General features: G+C 34.8%; 1 protein-coding gene across 4 annotated transcripts in view; it reads right to left on the bottom strand.

The window, feature by feature from the left end:
* TENM3 (teneurin transmembrane protein 3) overlaps positions 1-19,300 on the bottom strand; it is a 2,290,771-nt gene that overhangs the window by 893,391 nt on the left and 1,378,080 nt on the right. For 3 of the 4 annotated variants that reach the window (XM_054701057.1, XM_054701061.1, XM_054701059.1), the window contains one exon: positions 4,637-4,806. The gene's annotated coding sequence lies outside the window, so the exon portion shown is untranslated. The remainder of the gene's footprint in view (positions 1-4,636; positions 4,807-19,300) is intronic. The other variant, XM_054701058.1, reaches the window with a different exon arrangement.

Below are 19,300 nucleotides of genomic sequence, written 5' to 3'. Positions count from 1 at the left end.
AAAATTCACAAAAGAAGCCAAACTTGTTAACACACCAACCATCTTAAAAGTATACAATATTGGCAATAAAAAGCTCAAAAATACAATAACTTTAAAAAGAAATAGTCTTTTGAAACATTGCTAGCCAGAGTGCTCTGCAGATGAAAAGCAAGTTGGCGTTCTCTTTATTACAATCACACACTCGCCCTCAGACATTTTTCTTTTGGATGGGCAGAAATGAGTTTTCTTTTTTTAAAAAAGCAGTTTTTCAAACAATGTGTTTTCTCGTGATAAGAGATCAGTTTTAATGCCTTCACAAAAGAGGACCTTCAAAATGCTATGTTACGGGGGAAAGCGGTAGGATTACAAATCACACTGATTTTAAAAGGACCCAAATTCTGTAAAATTGCTCCACCCCTTGCCAAGTTCTTTCAGGTAGAAGCCTTTTTTTTTTCCCAGGAAGATTTATGTTAGAGTTATTTGCTAGTTAATGCTGCTTTGTGAAGAAATAAAACCAGAAAGACCTCCGTTAAAATTTCTCAAAACTTAGCTCTCATCGTGGTTTTTTTTCTAATCATAGGGGTTAAGTCAAATTAATGTATCATCTTCCTAGCCCTCGCCTCTATAAAATACTCTTTAGAGAAGAATCAATTATGAAGCCAACATTATCTTATTTTGTTACTCTCTTCCCTCCTCAAATAAGTACTTTACTTTAGCCTCTTGATCTTAAAGTATTTTAGTAGGTATCTTCTAAAACGTTAAGAATTTAAGAAATATATTCAACTTCTTGCTTTGCAAAATTATCTGAAAATATTTTAGAATTATTCTATAATGTTCCAGATTTAAATTACAGAGTAATAATTTATGAAGGGTGTGCTCAGTGATACCTGGCCCTCGGCCTCTTGTCTAACAATACACTAGACAAGAATTATTACTCCATAATTCACACCCTGTCATGTCTTATTGCTTAATTAAAGCACAACCTTCCTCTACATGACAAGCAATTGGACTGTTAACATTATAGATGATTATCCGACCTAGCATATTTTATTTTTACAACGTACTCTTTTCAAGTACACAGGATGCTCATTTTAGGTACATCAGCCTCTGAGAACATGAAGAATCTATTTTTTTTTCCTTACCTTCTGGCTACTGAATAAATTTCCACAGCAAAAACATGGTCAAGATATTAGATATGAGGAATAAGTAATTTAGATATTGAAATAACAGTCCAATATCTGTAAAGCAAATTCATATATGAGTTTGATGGCCTCTGCATATAATATTTTCTTTCTTCTATTATTGATCAAGTGAACAGTAGGGATGATGATTAACTGTGTGCACTTGCAAAATAAATGTGAATAAAAAAAAGCATGTGTAGGACCTATATAAGAAACCTGAATACTCTACTAAAATACTCAGAAGAAGCAAATGATAAAACCCTGTGTGTGTGTGTGAATATTATAGAGCAAAAAAGTATTGCTTTTACTCAAATTAGTCTATGAATTTCAGTAAATTCAGGGCAAATTAAAAAATAGACAGCATGTTTGCATTAGTGACACTTAAGATTTTATGTTATGTGTAGGTATTCAAGCTCTGCTAGAAGAGTCTTCAAGGAGAAGGTAAAAAATGGTAAATAGCAACCATGTATATTTCATGTAATAAAACATATAGTAGTACAATAATTAAAATATTTGGAACCAGGAAAGACATGATGAGAAACACAAGTCTGAAAATAAGCACAGATGCCCATAGAAATCTGAATTATGACATTAGTAATTCTAGAAAAAAATAGAATAGAAACAACTAATTTGCTATTTGAAGAAAAAATCAATCTGAACCCTTGTCCCAATTCTTTACAGCAAAGCACATTTCCTGTTCACTCCTGTGGTCACAAGGTGAGAGATCTTTTTCACTATAAATAACTGAAATTTCTCCATTATCTCAATTTTAAGCATCATGTTTTTAACACCACCTCCTCTTCATTTTAGCCCTTCTATAGAAGGCCAAAACTCATTTTTACAACTGTGTTTACACTCTCACACCACTCTTCTGCCTCCCACCCACTCACTCACTTTCTTATTCTCTTTAAACTCCAAAATCTTATGCCATAATCACCCCCTCGCATACACTATCAATCACTTGCCCCACTTGAGTCTTTAAGCTCCTCACCTGGCAAAACTCCAGCTGCTAAACCAATTTGCTGTTTGCTTCGTACCTGTCCCTGCACAGCCCAAGGTGCTGAAGAAGCTCTGCAACACATGCAGGCTGGTCTTACCCTCCACCCACGGCCATTGACTTCAATGGCACGTTTGTGCTCCCAGCCGGACAACCCCCACTCTAGTCACTCTCCATCACACATTTTTCATGCATTTAATTGAGGTTTTATGGGACTTGTGTGGCATCCAGAGACAAGGGCAACCGGCACTCTCCTGCCATGTTCCTTCAAGTGTCTACTAAAATGGTATGATGACCATGCAATATAGCCATTGGAAGCTTGGATCTGACAGTCCATGTTCAACAAGAAAATAGAGTAAGAGCTTATTTTATTAACCTGAGTGATAGGCTATTATATTAATGTTCCCATTCGGAGCAGGGTGGCCTAGCTCCAACTCATGCTCCATCTTGGGATGGCTAATGGTTTTCTATCAAGCATCAACACTTTTATTACACCTCACATTTGATGGAAAAGCTGATACTGATTCAAGTACATTTTACTAATTTAAATGCAAAGGACCATCACCGTAGCATTGTTGAAATATGTTGAGTTTTCTGTGAACTGCATTAAAAATATGGGAATTCAAATGGAATTATCTGCCAATCATGAACATATGGTTTCTTTTTCTACTAATAAATATTTCTACAGATAGGAGACTAATGAAGCATACAGTGATACTTCCTTTTCGTGATTATTAAATACATAAATTCTCAAGAGATAGGAATAGATTTAGGTCATTTTCAAGCAAAATTTCATAGGAAACCCCTTCAATCACCACACCTTGCTGAGCACATACTGCATGACATGAACACATAATTACAAAAAGCCAAAATAAACACGTAGACTTTTGGAGGCACAGGTTTCATGCTCATTACCCCTAAATGTTTTAAACAGACAAAATCATATGATTTATGTTTCACTGGCCTTGATGTTTGGACACCATGAGGCATGAAATAAAAGATCTTAGAGGAAAGAAACTGTCCCGTTTTTATTTCCTTTCAGCCATAGCAAGGTAGTCTTGATGTTAAAAGGATTTCATATTTTTTACAAGATTATCAGCTCAGAGCTTTCTGATCTCTCTCAATTTTTCTGTAGTTCAGGTTTTCTTACAGGTAATAATAAAGCTATTTTGATAGACAAGTAGCCATCTCATGATTTTCTTTTAAAGTGGAGCTCAACATTTTTCACAATTTAAAACAGTAGGCACAGCCAAGAGCACCAAAGTGGAATGAGAAGCGAGGGAGCAACACACTTGCCCTCCTGCTTCAGGAATCCAGAGTCTTATAAGAATTCTTGGGGATCTTTGTTACTAGGATATGACTATCCCCCTAAATCTGGCCCTACTTGCTTTAATCACTTTTTCTCTACTTTTTCCAATACTGATATTTTGGGAATGTTTTGGTTCAGTACTTTATTATTTACTCTATTTACCATTTATTTTATTTAAAATTTAGTATTTCTATAATGCAATAATTTTTGCTTTGTTCTCACTATTTATTTTCCACTTCATTTTGATATACCACCTTTAAGCATTAGCTATTGTTATACTTAACAATTTTCTTTGGCCCAATTTTCTTTATGGTCGTTATCCTATTTCACTTGTCTTTTAAATTTTATATAAGATAACTGAAGTCCTATTCACATTTTTTTCTGAATGATATATAAATATATATATGTATAACATGTGGGATGTATTTTAAATGAATAATTTAATCTCCTAAAATTTCCATGTTTCTCATTATTTATTGAAAATAATTGAAACTGTATATATTTCATAATTGTTAAAGCATTTTTAAAAATCTATAAATTAAAAAATACTTTGATATAAATGAAGAATTTTAATAGGGTATATTTGTCTTCACTTTCAGCAAATAGCCCTGTGCCTGAATTTATTTTTGACTAATAAGCTACCCTAAATACATCAAGAGTTTCACTAGATTTTATGAAAGACTGAGCCTCTGAAATAAGAACCTACTTTCAGTATGATATAAAGGTAAAAGAAACATTTCAGTATAGTCTTCGGTTGAAGCTGGGGATGAGGTGTGTTTACAATTAGGTAAATTTCTGAAAACTAAACTCAAGGACCAAGATTGGATTTGATTTCAAACAATCCCTCCATAGCATATGCATTGGTTGCTATGCAACGCAATTTAATATCAACAAATGATGCCAAGTGATTTTTGCATACTGTAATTGGCTTGCAAGTTTTGCTGCTTGAAAATTGTGAAGAGAATGTGGTTATTTAAATTTAAATGGCTATGTTAAAATGCTAATTTTTATAATTAAAAAAAAAACTACAACACAAAACCTACATCTTAAAACTGAAGAAAAGAACTGCCTTCTGTGATAATAAATGTGCAACAGTCTGGAAAGTTTCTCTTCCTCCCTTTGGGAAAGCATAGAACATATTGAAATAACTTTTTATGCTGGTCTACTCACCTAGCTTCTCTGATGAGTTGGCTGCAGAAAGCCTATGTAGAGGCAGAGCTCAATTAGTGTAATTTATGTATCCTTGGACGTCAATCATTCCTGTTGAGAGGTGGGACTCATAAGCTCTCAGTGCATTAATTAAGAGCTCATCTCAGCAGAGCCATCTTTCTACCTAAGGACTAAAAAGAAAGTTTTAATTAGATTTTTAAAAGCAAGTATGTCATATATGAAAGCAAGTATCATTCTTCAGTTGGTATGTGAGGCAACAACTGGAAGGGAATATTCCAAACAATACAAAGGGCACCTGTTTTCAATCATGTGTAACATGATACAGAAGGGGGGTAAGCATCAATCTCCAACATTGGGTTCAGCCCGTGGACAGTCACTTCATGGAAATAACTGAAGTTTTGACTATGTTGTTTCACTGCCAACATAATTATTGGACCCCTGTCTAATTATTGATGCAGAGCCGGTGCTGATCATGTGCAATTACAACGATGAGGACAGAGAGTATTTTTCTCTGATGGTTTAGCTTTTTGTTCCAGGCTAACTTCTCACTGAATATGCAATGGGCAATACAATGCACAATGCAAGTTCAGCAAAAGAGAATGGGGGAACTTGCACAACACATCAATTTCATTGGTTCAGTGATGGAGTGAGTGTGCCGTTGCTGGCTAACCTAAACACATAGGGACTCGAGAGAGGTAAAAACTAGCGAGGCTCACTGGTGTCAGCTGCCTGAGAGAGGCTGTTGTCTTGGAATGGCTTATGTGAGGCCATCAAACATACTCCTTAGGGCTCACTTGGGAAATAATAGATACATTATTGATTAAAATATTTATAAATTAAGGGAGGGAAACAAATTTTAAAAGCTAGTTCAGATTCTAGAAGGGAAATATATCTACTAATAGCTATTAACCCCTCCCCCTCCATAATTAGTGGGGGGGGCAGTCAGAATGTAAGCTTGGGAGAGCAAAAACAAACATATGCCAATGTCAAGGAAAAAGCAAAGAGTGAAAACAAAAGGAAAAAAAAAAACACTGAACCACAGAAATAGTGCAGGAAGTCACAGAAATAATGGATAAAGTGCCACCCTGAGATAGTCTCAAAAAATTAGCACTGGAAAAAGTAGGGGTGCAATATTTCTGCTTTCAGGAAGATTGTAGACCATGGGGAAACAGAAAGGCAAGCATAGAGTATGGAATGATGTGATGATATGATAATTACAAGGTTGTTTTTAAGGCATGGCTGGCAAAATAGGCAGATGCGGCAGGAAAGAGGGAAAACTCTGTTCCCGGCTCAACAACAGCAAACACGTGGCCCAGGCGTTCTCACTGCTATTATACTTCATTTTGCTTTTCGAAGGGAGGGAGTTGAGGAAATTCAGCAACTGCATACACCGTAAATTTAGCAGCTAACTAGCCTACGTGACACGTACTGAATAACAGCAACCAACGTGCCACAAGAAACTATAGATTTTACAGGTGTATGGTTTGTGCTGTATGTTTCTAAGTGATAGAAGACTATGAAACATTACAATATAGACAATTCGTCAGAAAATAATGCTAGGAAATTGTAACCCATCATTTCTATTAATGTTCATAAAGATACTTTATATTCCTTTCTCTGCTCTCCCCCCTCACATCCTTCCCCAGCTATTTTGCCTCATTTGTTGTGCTGTATAATGTTTATTGCACAATACAGAGTAGTACTCCCCAGATACAACTTGGCAATTGTGCTGGTTTCACCAATCTTGTGTGCCTGATACATTTATGTACCACAACATCCTGCCTTTGAGCAACAGCATCGTGTCCTTCTATGTGTCTTTTTATTTTCACTTAAGCAGGGTTAATATAAAGGCAAATCACCTCTCGGGCATGCTGGACTCATGGATGACTCCATGGTAATATTAATACAGTTTGTGTTTTATGATTAGGTGTAATTTGTCTGCACCAGGAAACTATTTGTTTTCCAAGCAATGTTTAAATTCTCTCCAGGACAGGCTGACACCAGGGGTGTTAAACTTAACAGATATTCAGTGCAGTTACTGAAATACAGTGCGTGTCAGTCTTCTCAGGGGATCTCAGCCTTATCTTTTTTGTGATCTTGTGGCTCCTTCAGTGGCATGAACCACAGCCTCTCCATTCTACACCGCCCCCCCTTGGTTCCTATGGGCCATGTTTCTTAAGAGCATGACTGGAGGAATAGACTTCAGTAGGCAGTACAGTCTTGTACTTTTAGCCAAATACATAAATTTTCTCAGTGCTTAATTTATAGACTCAAAAGAACCCACCTTTAGGATGTTGGGGTAGATGCCTTTTCCGGCATGAAAATTTCCGTTTTTCAATATGAAAATTTCAAACTCATTGGAACCTTTTGATCAGCTAATGCAGAAAGTCAGTTCAGATGATAACTAGAAAGACATCATCATCACATCATCAAAAGACTAGGCTTTGTGTTGACTGCCTCTGAGGTCGAGTGCAATGGAGTCATGGCTTTCCAAGAAAGACACCTTGGTGTGTGTTTGGAGAACATCTGCTTTAGGAAAACTCATGGATTCATATTCTGCCTGACCCCTACTACAGCAAACCACATTGTTTTTCAAAGATTCTCAGTGTTTGTGACTCCACCAAACCCTTGACTTAGCCCAAGACTTTCATCCCAATCAATTTCATCACAGAAATTTATTCTGTGCTACCAGTTACCTCCTTGGATTCTTTCCCTTTCAGCAATCACCATGCAGGTGTGGGGCAAGAAGGCAGATGACATCTCTTCTTCCCCTAAAGTGGTCCCAATACTTGGCAACCTGGCAGGGGTCACTGTTAGATATCAATTGGAGGAGATGGGATTGATAAAAAAGTGAGCACTGGTAGGAGCATGATGGAGGTTCAATTTGATTCAATTCCGATATTAGTTCATTTATTATTTAAGAATAGTCTTGTTGGAGTGAGTGTATTTTTTTCAAGGTATCTGAAGCTACATGTCTCAGGAAAACAAAGACTGAGGGAACATCCACTTATAAAATAGATTTTATGAGGTGGACCAGTAAATACTTTTGAACATCCTGAAATTCATTCAGTGAAATCAGTCAAACTAGTACATATTAATTTGTCACCTTTTCAACACTCATGAGACTTGTATCCAAAGGCAACTCAAATGACCCAGTTCCTATGTCGCCTCCTTACTGGCGATTTCACTGTAAAAGAGCAGCTCTTTTGTCTGACCTCTTCACTACTTTTTGAGAAGCTATAATAGACGGAAGAGAAATTTCTTTTTAGAATGATTGTGAGAAAAGATAGACATTAATTTAGAACTTTGGGTTCAGGGCCTCCCCTGGTGGCGCAGGCGGTTGACCACCATGCTATGAAGCTGTCCCCAGCCTGTGCAGTGCTGGTTTGATCCCGGCCAGCCGGCGAGGGTCCCACATGGCGCGGCAGACCTCTCCTGTCTTTCCCGCTGCTTCCCTCAGCAGTGTATTTTGTCACTCTGCCTGTTCTATGCCAAGCTCTGTCTCTGGTGAATCCGCTCACCCTCCCGCGCATCTGGCCTGTACCCTGGTTCTTGTATAAATAAATAAATAAATCTTAAAAAAAAGAACTTTGGGTTCAAAAACATCTAATGTTAGAAGCAAAATCTGAAAATTTCATCAGGTTTTCAATGACAAAATACCAACTTTGAGTTTGTTTTACCATTGAGATCGGCAATTGTGAAATGCACTGTCAGGGACTTCCTTATTTCTATTAATCAGATTTTTATATAAAAACTTAACTAATTCAGTCTAGCAATGGCAAGGAAAAACAAACCAAGTCTGGTGTCAGAATATGTTGGCTTGGGGAATGGGACTAAATTAGTGTTCTGAGAAATCTACTTGTTTAGAATTTTTTCCCTAAGCCATAGAAGAGAGATGTCTGGATGGGTTATCAGTCTTTTATCTTGACATTTTATTATTTAGTTTTAATGCTGGAATAGTTTATTGTACATGAGCCTAGAGGTCTTCTTGCTTTGATATGTTTATAAGACAGAACATAAATAAATGATGATTTTGTCCAGCATCGATGTTAAGATTGTAAATTTTATCTCTTAAAACTTGTCTCAATTCTGACTGAGGAAAATGATTAATTTTTACTACTTTCTTGACATCTGAATTACTGGGGGAGAACAATTTCAGGTTTTATGGGCCCTAGGTTATGTAAGTAATATCAACTAATATCTACTTACAAACAAATGTTTCAAATGCCAAATTGTTTTCTCATAACTCTTCTATAAGTTTAATGCCTGTTTAATATCAGAGTGCAGTAATTAATGGACTCTGTTAAGATCATGTTCTAATGTTATATTTGAATTAATCAACCCCTCATAATAAAACGTTTGGCAGTTACTGGAGCTACTTGATCACACAGGTGAAGCCACAGTGGCAGAAAACAGTAGGGGAATCCATATTTATTTATTTACTTTTTTAAGCAATTTTTTATTTTACCTATCTTGCTCTTTGCATTTTCAGGTAGACTCGCTAGCAGGCATATTAATATACATTATCCACATGTGTTAACTGCATTCTGGTTAATTTAAATGATTTTCTTTTAAAGAAGATTGAGGGTGGAAAATTTTTAATATTCAAAAATATTCAAAATTTCCAAATAATCTTGTAAATGTCGTGACATTTAGAAATTTCACTTTTATCAGGCCATTTCTTTAAAGTTCCTATAGAATCAGACAAAGGATATTTTTAAAGAGTTTTACAGTTATTTCATTTCTACATTCTACCAACACTTAAAGCTTATATCTCCCATCCCCTTATACCTTCTGACTCAAAGTGAGGTGAAAAACAGAAGAGATTATTTTTCAGGAATCTGGATAATCTTGAGATTTAGGGTCCTATATAACCAGTTATATTTCATTTTAAATAGAAATCACTTTGAGAATGGCCTTCTGTAGTCAACATTGCTTAAATAACAAATCTGTAAATGCATATACACATATATGTATATGCTTAATGCCAAGTACAAAATCTTCAACTTCTTCCACTGTTAATATTAGCAAATGCAGTTGTGATGTAGGGCGGATGTAGAAGGAGACAAATTTTTATTGAACTCCTTAGATAATATGTTGCATTCCAGGGCTAAAATAATTAGTACACCAGATGATGACCCGGCCATCATTTTAATAGATCTGAAGATGGAGGGGCTACCTAAGACCTCAAAACACCTTTCAGAGTCTCCACATTTACCTATTTCATGTGCTTTTAGCATCCTAACACCAATGTCAATTCACTGATTTCTGCCTTCCCAAAACATTTGAAAACATACTTTGTGTTGAAGTCTGATTTGCCGTATAAGATGATTGAAAAAAAGCAATTCTAAATGACTTCTAGGCATTCAGTATAAAGAGAAATTTTCAAAGATATGTTTATGGCTTAATAATTAAATCTGGGTGAATATGCCCGCTGGGAACTTCTCCAATAATAAAATAGAATAGCAGTTTCCAAGTCACAAACAAAGAACTTTTTCTTTCAAAGATCTGAGTCACAGTATATTAGTATTTAATAGAGTTTGCATTTTTAAACACATTATTTCATCATTTCATGGTAAGGAGTCTTGAATAATTATTCAAGTGCAATCCAAACAGTTCTAAGAAACAAAGAACAAGAAACAAATACTAGTCCAGGGACTCTAAGTACCTGAAACAGGCAACTATGATGACTTTGAGCTCAACTCTGTAGCCTCCCATCCACCCTGCTTTGCCCTACCAGATACTCAGTCATTTTCTACAGATGAGATGGTAACAATGTCTTTGTTATTTCAGTTCTGCTTTCTACCAACATATAAATATAAAGCTGATGTTTCCTATTCCCTTATACTCTGACTCAAAGTAAGATGAAAGTGGTAGAGATTATTTTTTCCAGTGATCTGGATAATCTTGAGATTTAACATCCTATATAACAATTTATACTTCATTTAAAATAGGAATCACTTTGAAATTGGCCTTCTGTAATCAACATCACTTAAATAAAAATCTGTAACTGCATATTCATATGTAATCCTGGGATTACAAGTGATACCCACCAGAAGAAATGGTCATCTGGGGATAGTATGGATGTTGATCTATGGAGCTCAATGTGTCCAAGTTTTATAAAAAGCTAAAAACAGGGAAACATAAGAGCATGTATGAATGAGAGACTTCTCGGGGATTCAGTGAACACAGCCTTTTCTTGATAAAATGATCACGGAGAAAATGATACTAATCTATAGATCAACAACTGCTGGAATTATAAAGATGTCTATTAACTTTCCAAATTTTAGAGATACAGCTTAAACTGATCATAGAGAAGGTTTGTTTGTTTTTTGTGTTTTTTGCAAAATAACTCCATTTTAATGACCTCTTTCAAAAAGATTTCAGGAGATCAAATGTAAGTGTATGTTTATACCTACTGATATCTATGGAACTGGACAGATTTATGTCTATTGATATTTAGCTATTTATTTATCTTCAGCAAAGTAAAAAAAAAAAAAGCTCTATTTTCACTCCATGTTGTAACTTTAACTTGAAGATATTGTTTACATAATGATTTTAATTCCAAAGATCCAAGGACAAGACTCATCTCCCAATCTTCAATCTGCATTTTCAGGCCATATAAAAATCACAACACTTTAGAGCACTCTCAGAACAGTTAGAAGAATTTGTGTCCATTCACCTCCCTCATTTCCTTCTCAATAAATAATGGATAAAGCAGCAACGGGTCTTTGCTGACTTTTAAATTCTCCTAATATACAAAAATTATCTCCTGGAAATAAATTAACGTCTATACAATAGTCTGCAAATGGTTTGAAAGTAATTTGGTGGTTCTTAAGATGCTCTATGTGTTCTATGTCATTTGTGAGCCAATTAATCACTCCACTTATCTCTTCACTCTATCTCCATGATCCCCCATTCTAACCCCACCTCATCCCACCTCCAAACACAAGCTTTTGTCACAAAGAGGTGGGGATTCATTCCATTATTTTTGTCCCTCTTTTCTTGGTTTGATATCCAATTCTCTATTAATTGCCACTAAATGACATATCAACAGTGTAAATGCAAATGGTATGCAAATCTCCAGTGGAAAGTTCTTTTTACTGGAAACACAACTGATAACTATGTAAATATCATAACTGTACTAATTGCAACCTACCTGATCTCTGAATAGGGTATTCTGGAGAAGGGATTTTCAAAATAATGGCTGCTTAGCCCTTCAAGAATCACTATGCTATTATCTTTTTTGCTTGCAACATTTTTTAAAATATAAAGACATCACAACTTCTGAGCAGTAAGAAACCTTTACAGGAAATAAATCAAAATGACCTAAGTAAGTAGAGAGGTGTCTTTAAACAAACTAAAGTCAGTGAGACTTTGTCCTTCGGCTGAATGGATTCTGCATCCTGTTTTGGTGTGGTGTTTCCACTGCAATCATTTCTAACTTCACAGTCTTTTTTTTTTTTTTTTTTAAGATTTATCTTATTTATTTATGCTTCCAAGAGCTAGGGTGTAGGTCAGAGGTGTGGGGGGTAAGAGGATTCACCAGAGACAGAGTGGGGAACAGAACAGGTGGATCTACTGAACTACACTGCTGAGGGGAGCAGCGGGGAGACAGGAGAGGTCTGCTGCACCATGTGGGTCACCTCCCTGCCCGGGGATCAAACTCATGCTGCAGTGGCTGCAGATAGCTTCCCAGTGCTGTCCTTCACCCCTTGCACCCCAGGGAGGTCCCTCACGGTCCTTTTTTCCAGTGCTGGTCAGTGTGCTTCCTTCCTACCATCTGTCTCTTCTACTCTATCCACTTCTTCCACCACCCATTCTGGCAGTTCTCAGTCAGCCATCATTGCTGTTGGGTTTCCTGCCTCAGACAGTAATTAAAGAAAATTGGAATATGAACGAGGGGGAACCTGACAACTAATTTTGTGACTGATAAGTAAAATCTATGCAGAGAATGTTTTTTTCTTGGATTCATATTCTTTTTCCTTTCCCATTTAATTTTAGATTCCTTCTGCCTTTGAGGTTTTTTATATAAGTTAGAGATTGATATATAAATAAAATACAGTCTGGTCATATCCCATTAATCTTATAGGCTACCTTAAGTTACAGAACTCACTAAGGAGTCCAGGGAGGTAAGGCCACTGGAGCAATCATTTTCAGTGGAAGGTCCATTTATAATAACATTCATTTGTCTCTTAACTTTGTTGATATATAGTATAGTGTACTGAGGTAGTTTTTCTTTATTTCATTTCATGTAGGTAGGCCCAGTAAAGAAACTGAGCATACAGATCTTTTTAATCAGCCACCCTTGGAAAATCAACACTGTTTGACAAAAGCCATTCTATTTCAACCCACTAAATTAAACTATTGAGTAGGCATTCAATAAGCACTTATTGAATTGAATATATTCAATAAATTCAATAAATACTTACTGAATTGAATATATTTCTAAATATATTCATTTATTCAAAGTGTTTACATCCATTAAAAGGAATCGCCACAAACAGTAAAATACAGTAAGGGATCCTATAAAACATCTATTTGTCTATTTCATAAAATAATACAGATCTAAAGTTCTGTATGTGAGATTTTTTTCAATGACCTGCTTCTTCTTCTTCTTTTCTTTTCTTTTCTTTTCTTTTCTTTTTTTTTAACATATCTCATATGGTGTTCTTTATCATCCCTATCACAAAATGGATATAATCTGGGTAAGGAATCAGCAGACTCTAGGTTGTGATTCTGACATACATCATTTGTACAAAAGTAATTTAAATAATCGTAATGTCTATCAAATCCATGCTTTTATCTTGGTGGTCTACAACTCATAATCTAGAATAGGATTTTTATAATCTTTATGCTATTTTCAGAAATGCCCATTTTCAACTGCTGTCGAGGGACAGTCAAATAACGGAGTATCACAGATCTTGTCTCATTAAACACAAACAGAGCATGAGTCATATTTTCACTTTGGTGTCAGACTAGCTTCATCCCACGACTTATTTTGGAAGCTGCATTAGCCTCACATATGAATTGTACTTAGAAACCTCTTTAACATTTACTATGTAATTACAGTGTGTGACCTATATTGTTTATTAGGTTTAGAATACATTAAACTATAAAGGTATAAGAACTATATAAACTACAAATTTCCTACAATTCTGAGAAGTTATAAAAACAAAACAAAGCAAGAAAACGATGGTGGTAGACTGTTACTCCCCCCCCTATTCTTCTGTTTCCCCTTTCTTCCTGGGTCACAGCTATTAAATGATGCTCTGGTCTTTTTTTGGAGGCAGTGTGATCATGTATTTAAACTCTAGCTAATGGAATGTGAGCAGCCATCTTTCCCTCGATACTGACTTGCCACTCTTGGCTGGAAGATGGACATGGAATTGTTAGATTCTGAACACATGGGTTAAAAACCATGCACCTGTAGGATTGTGGAGCAACAGGATGGAGCCATTGGGTTCCCTGAATGACCCAGTGGAGGAGAGGAGACACTGTCACAAAAGACAATGCATATTGTTTTGGTTAAGATAGAGTGTTCTCAAGTTTCCTTCATAATTTAACTGAACCTTTCCTCTAATCTCCAGGTGAATGTCATGGCCACTCAGATTTCTTCTATAATGTAAAGGAAATTAAAACAACCCTGTGCAATTTTCAGATTGGGCCACAGAATGCATTGTGAGCTCTCCTTGTTGGGGTGCCTTCACAGTACTGGGGCCTTTTCTTCTAACACATTCTTTCATTTTTTTTTCCTTCACAAGAAGGACTGGAGGATACCAGAGCAGAGGTTAAGACCTTTGCTTCCTTTTTCTTTCTGGCTTACTGCACTGAGCATGATCCCTTCCAGCTCCATCCATGTTGCTGCAGATGGCATGAGTTTATCTATCTATCTATCTATCTATCTATCTATCTATCTATCTATCTATCTATCTACCTATCTACCTATATTCATATATATATGTGTATACACACACACACACACACATATATATGACCTTTGCTCCCACAGAAAACCTGAGAAAGTGTTAGATTAAGTCACTTCCTCTTTATTGTTCAGAAAACACCTATGGCTCTTAACTGTTGTCCTGTAGGACCCGGACCAAATGCTACCTGCTCCAGAAATATTTTTTGACTTTTTCAACCAGAAACAATTTTTTCTTTTTCTGAGTATTCACACAGAATATTTTTTCTGAGTATCTGTATAAGGGAACTTTCCAGCAGTGATTATAATTACATATATATATATATGTAATTATATATATATGTAATTTATATATATATATGTAATATAATTATATATATGTGTATATATATGTATATATATACATATATATACAATTATATATGTAATATAATTATATATATGTATATATAATTATATATATATGTAATTTACATATATATATGTAATTTATGCAATTGCCCTCCTCTCTTAAAATGCAACTTTCCTGTGAAGGACTTCTATCCAATTTATTTTGTATGGGTCACGACATTTTGCATGTACTTAGAGCAACACAAATATATGTTGATTTAAACAGTGAAAGAATAAATTCTCATTTAATAAATTATTAAATGGTCCATTGTGCTTTAGGGAATAACAATAATATAATGTATCTTGAATGCAAAGAATAATGGACGACTACTACTACTGTTCCTTCTTCTCCTCCTACTGCTACCATTACCCCTTTTTTTTGGAGGCAGTGTTATCATGTATTTAAACTACTTTCTTTTTCGCATTCAATTTAGACACAACTAAATGAAATAGATATCTGATGGAAATAGTAGGTTTCTTTTTTAAATTGGACACATCATTTCTTTTTAGCAGCTTCTAGATAAAATATTTTAAAGGCAAGAACATGACCTTACTACAAACTCTATAGCTACATTATACATTTAATCACATAAAGATCAGACTGCTCTGATTTTGGTGGAAAAATCTATAAGCAATTTTAAAAAATCATGCCTGATATTTACTCAGTACCTATCTTATTTACTAGACTTTATAAGATAAAATCATGTGTCACCTACCAAATTAAGGCATAGTGGATTCCTGATTGATTCTAAAGTTATTAACTATAAATCTGTGCGTTTTTAGATGATCTTTATTAAGTGAGCCCCAATCCAATTAGAACATAGAAATATATATAATTTTTAAGCTTGTCTTTAATACTTAAACATTTGGGAACCAGAAAAAGAAGTCTCAAATAGGTTTAGTCATTAATCTATGGATTTTATGTTCTCAATTCTCAAATGCTCTTTTTTGAACATAATCTATTAAATTTGACTTAATAAAATTTGGTAAATATTTTCTCCAATATATTAAATGTTATCTTGCACTAAGGCTAAATGGAACCCATAACTTAAATAGATTATGTGAATTAGATAATATCACATTATAAAATCGTCCAATTACTTTTTTCTCAAATTTTCTTCTTTTACTTGAGAGACTAGAAGAACCTTGAATTTGACATTTAGTAGCAATATTTCATGGCCATTTATGCATGATCCTTACCCTCTCTGAGTCAGTTTCTATGCCCTTGCAGACTGGGATGATAATACTCTATACAGTATTAGTATAATGAGTAGCTATAAAAGCACATGTGAAACACCCATTATAGGAGCTGGAACAGCAGACATTCATTAAATGTAAAGCCCTCCTATACTTCTACCCAGTGAGAAAGAAAAATGGTATTACTCCACTCATTTTACCTCCCCTGAGACATTACTGTGAACAAATAGCAGATGGTTAAAATTGTGTATTTTTATTTTTTAATGAGTAAATCGATTCTTGTACTTAAAAATAAAATTTGTCAATTTTGCAAGATGTATATTTCTGTAATATATAATTTTAGTGAATAATCTTACTTTGAAATTAATAAATCCTAAAGACATTTACCTCTCTCCTTTCATCACTTTATCAATATTCCTTTCTCTTTTTCTTGGTTCTTTTCCTGTCAGCCTATAAAAGCTGTTAAATGTCTATATTTCATTGAAAGACAAATAAAAACAATTACAACTTTCCCTTGAGACTTTGCATTCAAGATAATAAGTTTTCTCTAGATGCATCATCATTAAAATACTATGGTACTGACCTTAGGATTGAATGAATTAGACAGGGTAGGTAGTCTTGAACTAGATATCATAGTTTTTAGTAACCACAATTAAAGGATAAAAATTAAGCACTTTAAGAATGTTCTTGAAACTCTGAGTACTTGAAAAAAGAAAAAAAAAACCTAATGCTGGATCCTTATTTTATATTTTCAAATGAATTAAACAGTTAAATGTAAAAAACTGAATAAAGAAATAAACCAGGTTTCAGGGAAACCTGCACATAACCATTTAAACCTTTTTCTTTGTAACAGCCCTTAAATAGCAATAAAAAAAATTGCATCTTAACCTACCATTATAGGAAGAATGAGAAACGACAGAATACCAAAATAATTTTGGAAGTTAAAAAACATAGCATATCTGTCAGAGCAGCTATTTCTAGGGGAATTATCTTATCTGGACTGGACGAAAAGGCTAACATTCCAAGAAGCCAGAAAGAATGAGAATATTGTGTTTGAAAGGTCTGATAAAAGTAAACTTCCCCCTACATTTACTTTGTGACTCCTTTACTTGATAATTTCTCTTGTGATTTCTTTATCTGACCATGACGTCATCCATTGCTCCTCCTTTTGACCTCTCAAAAAATAATCCCTGTCCTTTGTTCCAACTTGGGGCATGATTTAGGTTTCTGCCTAAAATGTGTACCCTGAATGGTAATTCTCTGGTATTTCCAAATAAACACATTTTAGCTAACCCACAAACACTGCTGTTCTTATGGAAGTGTGACCATAGCAATAGATTTCATTGATCCAGGAATGCTAAAGTCTAAGCTAGAGAGGAAAAGTTATAATATAGTCATAATAGGTCCCTCCCTAGGGCCTGAGTCTGGAGACTTACTCTCTGAAGAGGAAACACAGAATTTCTAGACTAGGGGACAGCAGACACAGTTAAAGTTAGTTACTGCTCACAAACAAGAATAAAGGGTTGGTGTAAACACGCCTTCCATTTCTACAAAATGGATGGAGTGATCTTTCTATAATGTAAATTTGACCAGGTCAGCTGCCTGCTTAATATGAATCAACACATTTCTTAACCATCAGGATGAGGTCTACACTTCACGCCATAGCATTTACAATTCTTTTTCATGTTGACCCTCCTTCTTTTTTTCCTCAATAGTATCCCCTGCTAATCTTATGCTCCAGTCTTAAAGAATGACGATTTACCCATTCTCCTGCTTCTCTGCCTTTGAACATAATGCTCCCTCCCATTCACTCAAGCCTAAGGTCAGTACCACAGTATTTTAATGATGATGCTTCTAGTGACAAGCTTTATATGTTGAATGCCAAGTCTCAAGGGAGGAGTTGCAGTTGTTTTTGTTTGCCTTTCAACAGGACATAGACATTCAACAGCTTTTATATGCTGACAGCAAAGAACCTAGACAAAGAGAAAGAAATGTTAATGATAAGGAGAAAGGTAAATGTCTTTAGGAGTTATTAATTTCAAAGTAAAATTAGTCATTACAATTATAGGATGATCTTTCTGTCACACCTCTCTATGTCTGATCATCATTCATGAATTGCCTCAACAGAGACGCCATCCTAGACTCACCTATCACCCTTGCCTGGATAAGGGCCCCCCACCATGTGCTTCCAGCAGTGCCTTTTATTACCCCTCTCTTAAAATCTGATCAAATAACTGCAAGACAGTCCCTCCAGAATCTTCACTTATGTACCTCTGATTCTTGCTCCACTGCAGAAATTTCTTTCCTACTTAGTTTGTGCATTACATAAGACAACATATATTATGGTCCAACTTCATTTTTGTTAAAAAAAAAAGGTATTGCCCAGCATGATCACCAGAATTATTGAACAGATTTGACATTGAATAACTTTTGGTTATTTCAAAAAATTCAAGTATGCTTTCAAAGGACAAAAACTTCTTCCCACTGAGAATATTCAAAAGACTGTTTGTCAGATGTAAGAATTCTTGAATGTTTGTAAAAAAAAAAAACACATCAGACAAAACACTTTATAGTTTTAAGTGCCCATATATCACCCAATACATATTTCAAGAAAAAATCAAATAAATAAGAGTACAGTTTTTAAAAGGAAAAAATCAAGAGAATTCTTCATCTCAGAACACTGATGCCCTATCTAATTTTTTTAAATTAGTGGGTAAAAGAAAATGATATAATGTGTAGCATATACACATACAATAGAATATAGTACTTTATACAGAAAAATAATCACATTAGAGAATGTATGAAATCAAAATATAAAATAGGATTTTTTTTTGGACATTATAATACAGACAGATTATTGATGGAAAATACAGCAATGCTAACATGGAATAATACACTGCTTCTTATGTTCATCCTCATGTTCATGTTCAAAATTATTATATGATGGAAGTCATTATTTGTCATCAGTATTTTCTCTTAGAATACAACATATTGTTTGAGAAGAGTAGAAAAGAAATAATGAAATACTGATTTAGGCACATTTGTTACTCAACATTTGAATAATTTAATCTAGACTCATATGATAAACAATTTAAAAAGCTATACTGCCTACCTGGATAAAAAGATGTTCTTAGAAAGTGTTCACCTAGCAT

This window comes from Talpa occidentalis, unplaced genomic scaffold (assembly GCF_014898055.3).
Source record: "Talpa occidentalis isolate TD23 unplaced genomic scaffold, MPIMG_talOcc4v2.1 talOcc4.4, whole genome shotgun sequence".
Classification (NCBI taxonomy): domain Eukaryota; kingdom Metazoa; phylum Chordata; class Mammalia; order Eulipotyphla; family Talpidae; genus Talpa; species Talpa occidentalis.
This window is presented reverse-complemented; position numbering and strand designations above follow the sequence as displayed.